The sequence below is a fragment of the Capsicum annuum genome, chromosome 1, assembly GCF_002878395.1.
Source record: "Capsicum annuum cultivar UCD-10X-F1 chromosome 1, UCD10Xv1.1, whole genome shotgun sequence".
Lineage (NCBI taxonomy): Eukaryota > Viridiplantae > Streptophyta > Magnoliopsida > Solanales > Solanaceae > Capsicum > Capsicum annuum.
In genome coordinates, this window is record NC_061111.1 from 193,099,474 (window position 1) to 193,109,553 (window position 10,080).

Consider the following 10,080-nt stretch of genomic DNA (forward strand, 5'->3'; position numbering starts at 1 on the left):
TATGGGCAAAATATATTGATATAGGCGCGTAATTTCGCCTATCATCACTCTATTTGACAAAGTTGGTCAGATTACACAGAGTTTCGTTGTCTATTATCTCAGGCTTATTTCTGGAAAGACTTCCAAAAAGGTCTTGGTACCTAAGTGTATCTCAGTACAACTTTTCACCCTCAGGCAGATGTTCAAGTAGAAAGGAACATTTATACTTTAGAGGATATGCTGCGAGAATGTATGATAGACTTTAAGGGTAGTTGGGATTACCACTTACATTTGATTGAGTTCACATATAACAACAGTTATCATTCAAGCATTTAGATGGCTCTATTTGAGGAGCTCCATGAGAGGAGATGTAGGTCTTCTATTGGTTGGTTTGAAGTGGGAGAGGCTGCAATGGTAGGGCCTGACTTGGTGTTTGACATCTCAGAGAAGGTTCGGTTGATTAGGGAAAGGCTTAAGACAACTCACAGCTGATAGAAATCATATGCAGCTATGCGGAGAAAGGATCTTAAGCTCGAGATTAGTGATTATGTGTATTTGAAAATTTCTCCTAGGAAAGGAGTGAAGAGGTTTGGGAAAAACGAAAAGCGTAGTCCCCGATATGTCGACCCTTACCGGATTCTCAGCCATTTCAGAAATGTAGCTTACGAGCCTGAGTTTATTTTAGATTTAGCTTCAGTCTATCGAGTGTTCCATGTCTCCTTGCTAAAGAAATTCATAGGTGACCCAGTAGTTTTAGTCCTTGTAGGGGCTATAGATGTTCAGAACAACCTATCTTATGAGAAGATTCCAGTCGAAATCCTTAACTATAAAATTTGCAGACTAAGGAACAAAGAAATCCATCTAGTCAAAGTTCATTGGCGGAACCAATCAATTGAGGGTGATACTGGGGAAGCAGAAGCAGATATGCGAACCAAGTATCCTCACCTCTTCTTCATTAACTCAGATTCAGCCCAAGGTAACAATTTTCTCTTGAACTTACTGAATTCCATGCTCAAAGTTCCCTTATAGACTTAGTATCAGTTACCATTGCATTTTTCAATTATGTACTCATGCATCATATATGCATATTTAGCAGGAGAAACTTAGCTTATCAAAAATTCCAGTCATGGATTCATGAATTATGCTCATCCATGTACTCATGCATCAGATATGCATGTTCAGTATGAAATTTCAGCATATCAGTGTGTCAGTCATGAAATCATGTTACAGTTCTATATGTCCTGTATCTAAATTCAGTCTATCAGTATTTTCAGCTCAGTCAGCCTCATTCGAGGATGAATATTCCCAAGGGGGAGTTATTGTAAGACCCTGTAAAATCCTAAGCTTAACTCAGGCCTTTAAAGCTTGTTAAGGGGTCCAACACTTAGAAAATTTTAGGTAAGTATTCAGATTTAGTGTTATTTTAGCTTTCGTACATTGATGACTCTATTTCACAGATAAGTTTTAGATTTTTCGAACTTCATTTGGATCATATTTGAAGCTCAAACCAGTGGATCGACATGATCTCGACGCGTTGTATCGCCCATCGCATCGATGAATATTTTTCTCCAACTCCCAGTTCAAATTCCAATGAACCAACACAGACTGGACATGGCGTGTTTGCCATCACATCGATGCCAATGACGTAGCACATCGATTTGCACATCGCTAGGTTAGTTTTCAATCTTTAAAAAGTAGTGTCCTCAGGGATAATTGAGTCTTTTTCCCATGTCTATCAGCCCCAAAACCCAAAATTAAACCCTTCTAAGAGCAAAATCTATTCATTCTTCACAAGTTGCTCTCAAGAACAAACCGTAGGAGATTTCAAATTCAATTCAAGGCTCAAGAACTTACAATCAATCTTATAGAATTTAATTGTTAAGGTATGTCAAGTATTCATCCAAGGGTCCCTTCGATGCTTGGAGTTCAAGAAACTACTTTTAAAACCTCAAGTGTATTGATTTCATGAATTTCATGTTAGGTTTGATTATATTCATGATTATAATGATTAATTGGGTTTCTAATCCATGTTTTGTTACAAGTTACATATAGAGTTATTTGATATATGTATAGAATCATGTGAATCCATGTTTAAACCTTGAAATTGTAAATGGGGATTTGAATTATTATGCCTATGTGTTGTTTAGTGTCATATGCATGGATTATGTTCTCCAAGTGTTTGATAAATTTCTCATGTAAACAAAGAAAAAGTAACAAAATCATGTCATGTTAGCTTATGTGCAAGTTATATCATGCAAGTGTTTGATAGAATGTCTCTATGAATGAGCTATGATCAAGTGCATATGGTTATTCCTTTCAAGTTTATACCATGATTTATTTTTTCATGCTATCGAGTCCTGAGGGTATTCAATATTCGAAAACTTAGCTGTTTACCTAGAGTTGTGGTAGTTACATAACAGTCTCAGTAGTGTCATGAATAGTAGCCTCAGTAATTAGTCATAATATAGTTCAGTATTCAATTCAGACCTCAGTAAATCCAGCTAGTCAACAAAACTCTGCAGTATTCCATCAGTTAATAGAATTCAATAGTACTCCATAAGTTAATGGAACTCAGTGAACTCAATTCAGTTCAGTTAGACAGTATGATCAGTAACAGTTCAGTCCATCCTATTACAATTTAGAAATTAGTCCAGTGTCTATTCAGTTGGGAGTAGAATTTAGCACTGAGCGAAGGGCATTCCTGCCAGCAAAGGGTTTGACCCTTAGTACCAGTCCCTGCATTACAGAACTATGTAGCCAGTATAGGTTGAGATAGCTTCCTACTAGGCTTGGGTTGATACATCTCATACTACTTTTCCTGCCAGTGAGGGTTTACAAAAGAGCTTCCTATCAGAGGGTTAACTCACAGTTGTCCTTACCCGTGGCACGGTACTGATACCCTTTCAACTGGGGTTATAGGTTGGACCCCAATCTATTCAGAAAGGGGTATGTCAGTTAGATGATTACCTCCCACTATCTTAGTTTCAGTCTTCAAAATAGAACTCAGTTTAGTTGTATAAAAATCAGGACTGTCAGACATAGTCACTCAGTACATTTTAGAACTCAGAATAGTTCTACAGAATTAGGACTATCAGATATAGTTGCTCAGTTAATAGTAATACAGTATCAGTAAAATCAGATATCGGTAAAACTGTGATTCTAAACACAGTACCCAGTGTTACCTTGACCTTAGTTATAGTTTACATATCTTATGTATGTACTCTCATTCAGTTATATTCATGTTATTTAGTCAGTATTGTTTATGCATATGAACTCATAGATCTCAGCTTACCTCACTTAGCATACCAGTACATTCAAAGTACTGACACATAACTTTCTTTTGTGCTATGATGTCTTATATCATTGCTTCTGATGCATGGGCTCCCAATCATACTTAGCAGCCTGATCCATTAGTAGCAGACGAATGGTAAGTCCTCATTATTTGAGGGCAAATTTATTATTCCAGTATTTCAGTACTCGGTTTATTTTAGTAGTCGGAGTTAGTTAGGGACTTGTCCCATCAACTCCTTGTTTAGATAGTAGAGGCTTTTGAGACTAGAGTATTTTTATATAGATATTTAGTTTTGGTATGAATGTACTGACTCAGTATTTACTTATAGTTTTTAACCTTATGGCAGATTTTTGCCTAATTTTCATATAATTACAGTATTACTATTCAGTTATTGTCGCAGGTACCAGTCATGGGTTAGCTTGTAGTCCTTTAAGATTACGAGCACCATGTAGCTTCCGAGGTATAGGCTCGGGGCATTACAAACATAAACTACTGAAAATTCTTGTCAGGGGTACGACTACCCATACCATTCATTCCCTCCAATACGAGTGGTACCCACTACTTGTACCCTAGAACTCTCCCTGGAACCCAACACTATTTAGCATATGACTTCCCTAAACCAAGTCGTACCCAAACCATATGATTAGTACCCTTAAATTGTATCTCTTACAAAATAGAATCAAAGAATGTTTGATCACAGTCTTCTATTCGAGTTAATGGTATGACTATACACTATCTTATGGTTCACGGTGAGCCAGTACTCAAATCCAACTTAAGTGACTAAGTCTCAAATTAAGTAAAGGAAAAACCCAATCTATACAACCCGTACCCCTTCCAGAACTCAAATCTACACAAACACGATTCATTTGCATTATCAAATGTCAATCCAACCTTTAACCAAGTTAGAAAACAAAGATGTAAGGATATCTTCTAACCCTTAACTAAGTTAGAAATAAATATGTCTTCAATAACACATACCTTCCGAATGAATATCCCAAGCAGAAAAAAATAAGATGTTTAGACTTTATGTTTGCCTCTGCTTCCCATATAGCCTCTTCCACCTTGTGTTTCCACCATAGAACCTTAACCGACGCCACGTCCTTGTTTTGTAAGCTATGAACCTGCCGATGTAGTATCTTAATTAGGGCCTCCTTATAAGACAGAGAATCTGAGAGACCCATCCTTTCCAAAGGACCCATCAAAGAAGGATCACCATGAAATTTCCTCAATATAGAGACATGAAATACTAGATGAATGGAGCTCAAATAGAGTGCATCTCCAATTTATATGCCATATTACCAACCCTCCGCAAAACCGCATAAGGACCAACATATCGAGGATTAATCTTCCATTTTATTACTAAACTGTATCACTCCCTTCATGGGAGATACTTTTAGGAATACCTTATTCCCAACCTCGAACTCCAACTGTCTACACCTTACATCTGCATAGGACTTTTGGCGACTTTGGGTAGCCTTACCTATCCTGAATCACCTTTTTATTTTTCATAGCCTGATAAATCAAATTCATATTGAAAATATCCGCTTCACAAATCTCAAATTACCCAATAGGTGATCTACACCTCCTAACATACAATGCCTCAAAAGGGACCATCACAATGCTAGAATGATAACTATTGTTTTAAGCAAACTCTACCAAAGGTAGATGCTCAACCCAGTTTTCACCATAATCAATCAGACATGCACGAAGCATGTCCTCTAATATCTGAATAGTCTTCTCTACTTGCCTATTCATCTACAGATGAAAAGAAGTACTCAGACTAACCTTAGTACCCAACCCCTTCTAAAAAGACCATCAGAAGTGAGATGATAACTGCATAGCATGATCAGAGATAATAATAAATCATACCCTACACAACTTTACAATTTCTTTAAGATAAAACCTCACATAGTGCTCAGTCAAAAATTTAGTTTTCACCGATAATAAGTAACCAGACTATTAAAAATAACCCAAATCAAATCAAATTGGTTTCTAGACCAAGGAAGACCAATAACAAAATCCATATTGATTACCTCCCATTTCTATTCACGCAACTTAATTTCTCGATACAACCCTCCAGGCCTCATGTGCTCAACTCTGAAATGGGAAAACTACCATTGAGAAACTTTTCACGAACCGCCTATAATACCCAGCCAAATCCAAAAAGCTCCAAATGTCAATTAGAGTCGTGGGCTTAGGCCAGCTTTTAACCTGAGCCACCTTTTGTAGATTTACTATGTTACCCTCACTAGAAATTATATTACAAAGAAAAGTTACAGCGTTTAACCAAATCTCACACTTGGAGAATTTGGCATACCACTACTCCTCTTTGAAGGTCTAAAACACCACATGAAGGTGATTAGCATATCCCCCTCACTCTTAGAATAAACCAAATGTCATCAATGATCACACTGGCAAGAATATCCAAAAACTGCCTGATAACCCTATTGATAAAATCCATAAATATCACCAGCGCATTAGTCTAACCAAATGACACAACCAGGAACTCAAAGTGCCCATATCGAGTACAAAAAGCAATCTTAGAAATATTCTTCTTTCTAATCTTAAGTTGATGATACCTAGACTAAAGATCTATCTTAAAAAAGAATTGGCACCTTGTAATTAATCAAACAAGTCATTTATCCCCGAAAGAAGATACTTGTTCTTAACTATTACCTTATTTTATTTTTGGTAGTTAATGCACATCCGAAGGGAACTATCATTCTTTCGCATGAATAACATCGGTGCACCCCATGGGGATACATTAGAATGGATAAAGCCCTTATCCAAAAGATCCTTAAGTTGCTACTTGAGTTCCCTCAACTCAGTTGGAGTCATTCTATAAGGATGAATAGATATTGGACGAGTGTCCAAAACCAAATCAATACAGAACTTGATCTCTCTATCCGAAGGAACACTAGGAAGATCATCCAAAAAGACCTCATGAAACTTATTTACCACTAGAACCAAATGTAAAGAAGGATCTTTCGAGTTAGAATCTCTAACCTAGACCAAATGATAGAGACACCTTTTATAGATTAATCTTTGAGCTCTAAGATAAGAAATAAAACTTTCCCTAGGAGCTAGGGAACCACCCTCCTACTCAATAACCGGTTCACCAGGGAACCTAAAAACAACATTACAGGTTCGACAATCTAGGAACACGTAACAAGAGTGTAACTAGTCCATCTCAAGGATAACATCAACATCCACCATATCAAATTCCAAAAAATTCACCAAAGTTTGCATACTACAAATAGATACCACACACCTCCTATAGACCCTTTTAGCAATCATAGAGTTACCTACCGAGGTGGAAATAGAAAAAGCATCTAAAAGAACCTTGGGATAAAAACTAAAATACACAGCCATAAATGGTGTCACGAAAAAAAGTGGGGAACAGATCAAGTAAACAATATACGTCATGGGAAAATAGTTGTAACGTACCAGTAATGACATCAGATGATGCCTTAGAGTCCTACGGAGTAGTAAAGGCTTATAACCTATTCCAACCTACGCTTGTACCGAACGAAGAAATAGATACAGAAGCAGTACCCTTTGGTGCAAAAGAAGAAGATGAAGAAACTGGATACTTACTCTCTCCTAAAGCACCCTTACCAACTGGACCATTTCTAAGTATATGGTTTGCTGACCATATTTGAAACAGTTGTCCCTTCCCTCATCACAGAAACCCCTATGCAACTTACTATAGAACCGACCAAAAGAGCATGATGAGGTCGACTTAGCCCCACTTGCCTAAGATTGGGCACCCTTTTCAAGGAAATTATCCCCACCCTACTCATGTTTATCACACAACAATTTTGGGTAAAGAGTACTAGTTGTAGGGAATGAACTAAAACTCCCCCACTTTTTCTTTGGCTATTTGCCAACATCTCAACCACCTTGCTATTACCACCACATTTTTCAAAAAACCTAAAATTCTTACCCTGTCTTTCCCTAAATTTATCTTGCTTCTTTTTTATTTTCTCCACCTATTGTATATTAACCACCAATCTAGGCATATCCATATCCTTGATCAGTAACGCAGTCTTTCTTTCAAGGATCAAATCCCAAGATAGTCTAGAAGTAAACTTTCTTATTCTAGCCCTCATATTAGTTAACTAATTTCAAAGCATACCTTGATAGCTGATGAAATTTCTAGACATATTCCTTGATAGACATTGCTGAATAGTGATTTTACCACTCATTTACACTAACTAGTGATGTGTCTACCATGTTTTGTAGAATTAAATAAGATATAATCCTGATTTAATGCACTAATGTCCACATTGTGAAGGTATGTGGATTGGAGCTAAAAAGGGATCAAATAGAAGTAAAGAAGTGTAGCTGAAGACCTGGAGCGGTCACCAGCCTCAGTTACTACAATCGTGGGCCATAGTCAACAGTGATGATTAGTTAAGATGGTCAGAGAAATGTGATCACGGAGCACAACTACTGTCGTATTGGCTACGATAGCGAACATCCTCACGCGATCGTGGCTAAGCAGAAATATTGCCCAGGGTAGTTTTGTAAATTCACATGGATGAATCCCAAACCTTACATTGGAAAAAACCCTTTTTTATTTAGCTATTTGAAGTATCCTAGGTTTGGACCCTTAGAAAATTTCCAGGAATCTCATTCTTCAGACCCATTATGACTCATGCTACGAGCCGTAAGCTATGGTACGAGTGGTGAAAACCTGTCATAAGCTGACCAAATTTAGTTGGTGGGATGGTCTTGGACACTGGAGTGGATATAAATTAAGGGTATGAGTCATAATACATGGGTACGAGTCGTATAGGTAACTCGTAAGATGGTTAGTGTTTGATCCCCCTAGTGTTACATTCTTCCAGGGATACGGATCATTGGTACAGATTATCTACTGAGGTTACGAATTACTTGGATGATTCATATAATGGATAGTGCCTGATCCACAATTTAGGATTGGTTATGATTGGGTAGGTATCAATCTTAAGTTGGGTTACGACTCATAAAGAGGTCAGTCGTAACCCTGTGCCGGGTTTATATAGGATTTAAGTGTGGGTATTCTGGACATTTCCCTGCTTACCCTAATAAGGACCCACGACGTCCAATATACTTAGGAGGTTATTTAACCTATTATTTTATTCTTAAACACTTAGAATCTCTTCCAGAATATATCATAATTCTCTCAAGAGCTTTTGGGGCAAAGAGATAGGGTTATAACTAAGGGATTACTTTTGGGCTTGTCTTGGTGAATTTTTTCCATAAATCTTCTTGGTTTAAGGCACGATTCTATTCCCTACTTGTAATTTCAATTAAAGTCATGGTTATATGGATGATTTCATGGTTTTTACTTTTGCATGGTTTTCGTTTTAAATTATTGATTTTGGGATTTTCATATTAAAGGCTTGGTTTTGATTTCTTATGGTTTTAATTATGTTTTCTATGCATTCATGGTGGTTTTGGATAATGGAATTGCATGGTAATGGAATTTGGTATTGGTTATATTATGCCCCCTAGGTGTTTGATTAAATGCTTATAAAGATATGTTTATTGCATTGACTCTTTTAAAAGGGAACTCTTGCTTGTTTTTCAGTTTATGCATGAAACTACAAATGGTTTAAATGGTTAACAAAGGTTAAAGGAAAATTGGTTATGCTTGTATAGAACATGGTAGTCTCCCAAGAGGTTGATATGATAAACGAAAAGGGCACCGAGAGTCCCCTTTATCTAGATGGTTTGGCTATGGATAATGCTTGCAAGTATGGCGGTATGACGATACAACTAGTTTATCAAATAGTCTTGGTAAATAAATGAATAATTGTATTGTTTGGACTTGGTTTTAATTATAAATTAATCGAGAGGAGTGTAAATTAAGTCGTGGAAGGTGGAGACCCAGGGGTATCAAAACCAAAAACTCATATTTCCCGATATGAGGGGTCTTCGATGGCCACGTACGGGTGTCACATTTATCTTGGAGGGATGTACTAGTCATCCAAGATTATTTCCTGGTTGTGCGGCTACACGCACCAGGACCCTTTCATTGGGGAGAGCTGAACCCATATGGCCCATGGGTAGTAAGACGACTAAGCTACGCAACCCTAGTTAAGGTTTTAAATGGAATGCTAAACCCAATCCCTTTTCCCAGCAATTATATATTTGTATGGTTGTTTGCATTGGATGGGTTTAACTTGGTTTTTATTAGTAGCATTACTTTATATTTATCCAAAGATTCACACTAGTATTCACTCACTAACCTGTATACTGTTGGCCGTGACAGCGCCCAAGCATACACTCAAGTTTACGTGGTTTATCAAGTAATAAAGTGGCCTTCAAGGAGACAAGTATCGATCCTACAGGGACTTGATCTAACAACTATTCGGTTTTATTTTAACTTCTAAGATTAATTTGATGCAAAGGTAACCAAACAAGAGTTTTGAATATTGTAAAATAAAGTAAAGGAAATAATGCGTAAAATGAAGTCTTTGAAAAATCAATGGGGTAAAGCCCAGGGTTAAAGAACTTTGAACAATCATACATGTTATTGAACTTCATTTGTTAACTTGCTTATCTTGGTTGTTGATTCGTAGGGTTAATGGAATGAACATGATCTCTCGACCTCTTACTATTTACCTAATATGGACATTACATACATCATTGAGCAGGGATGTAATAATCCAATTAAGTTCTTTAAGCTATAACCTACATGTGAATCAAGTGAGGCCTCTAAGTACATCCCTATCCTAGATGCTAATTTGAATTCCTTATTTTATAAAAAAATAAAAATCATACTTTGTTTATTCCCACATTTTATCTCCCTATTACCT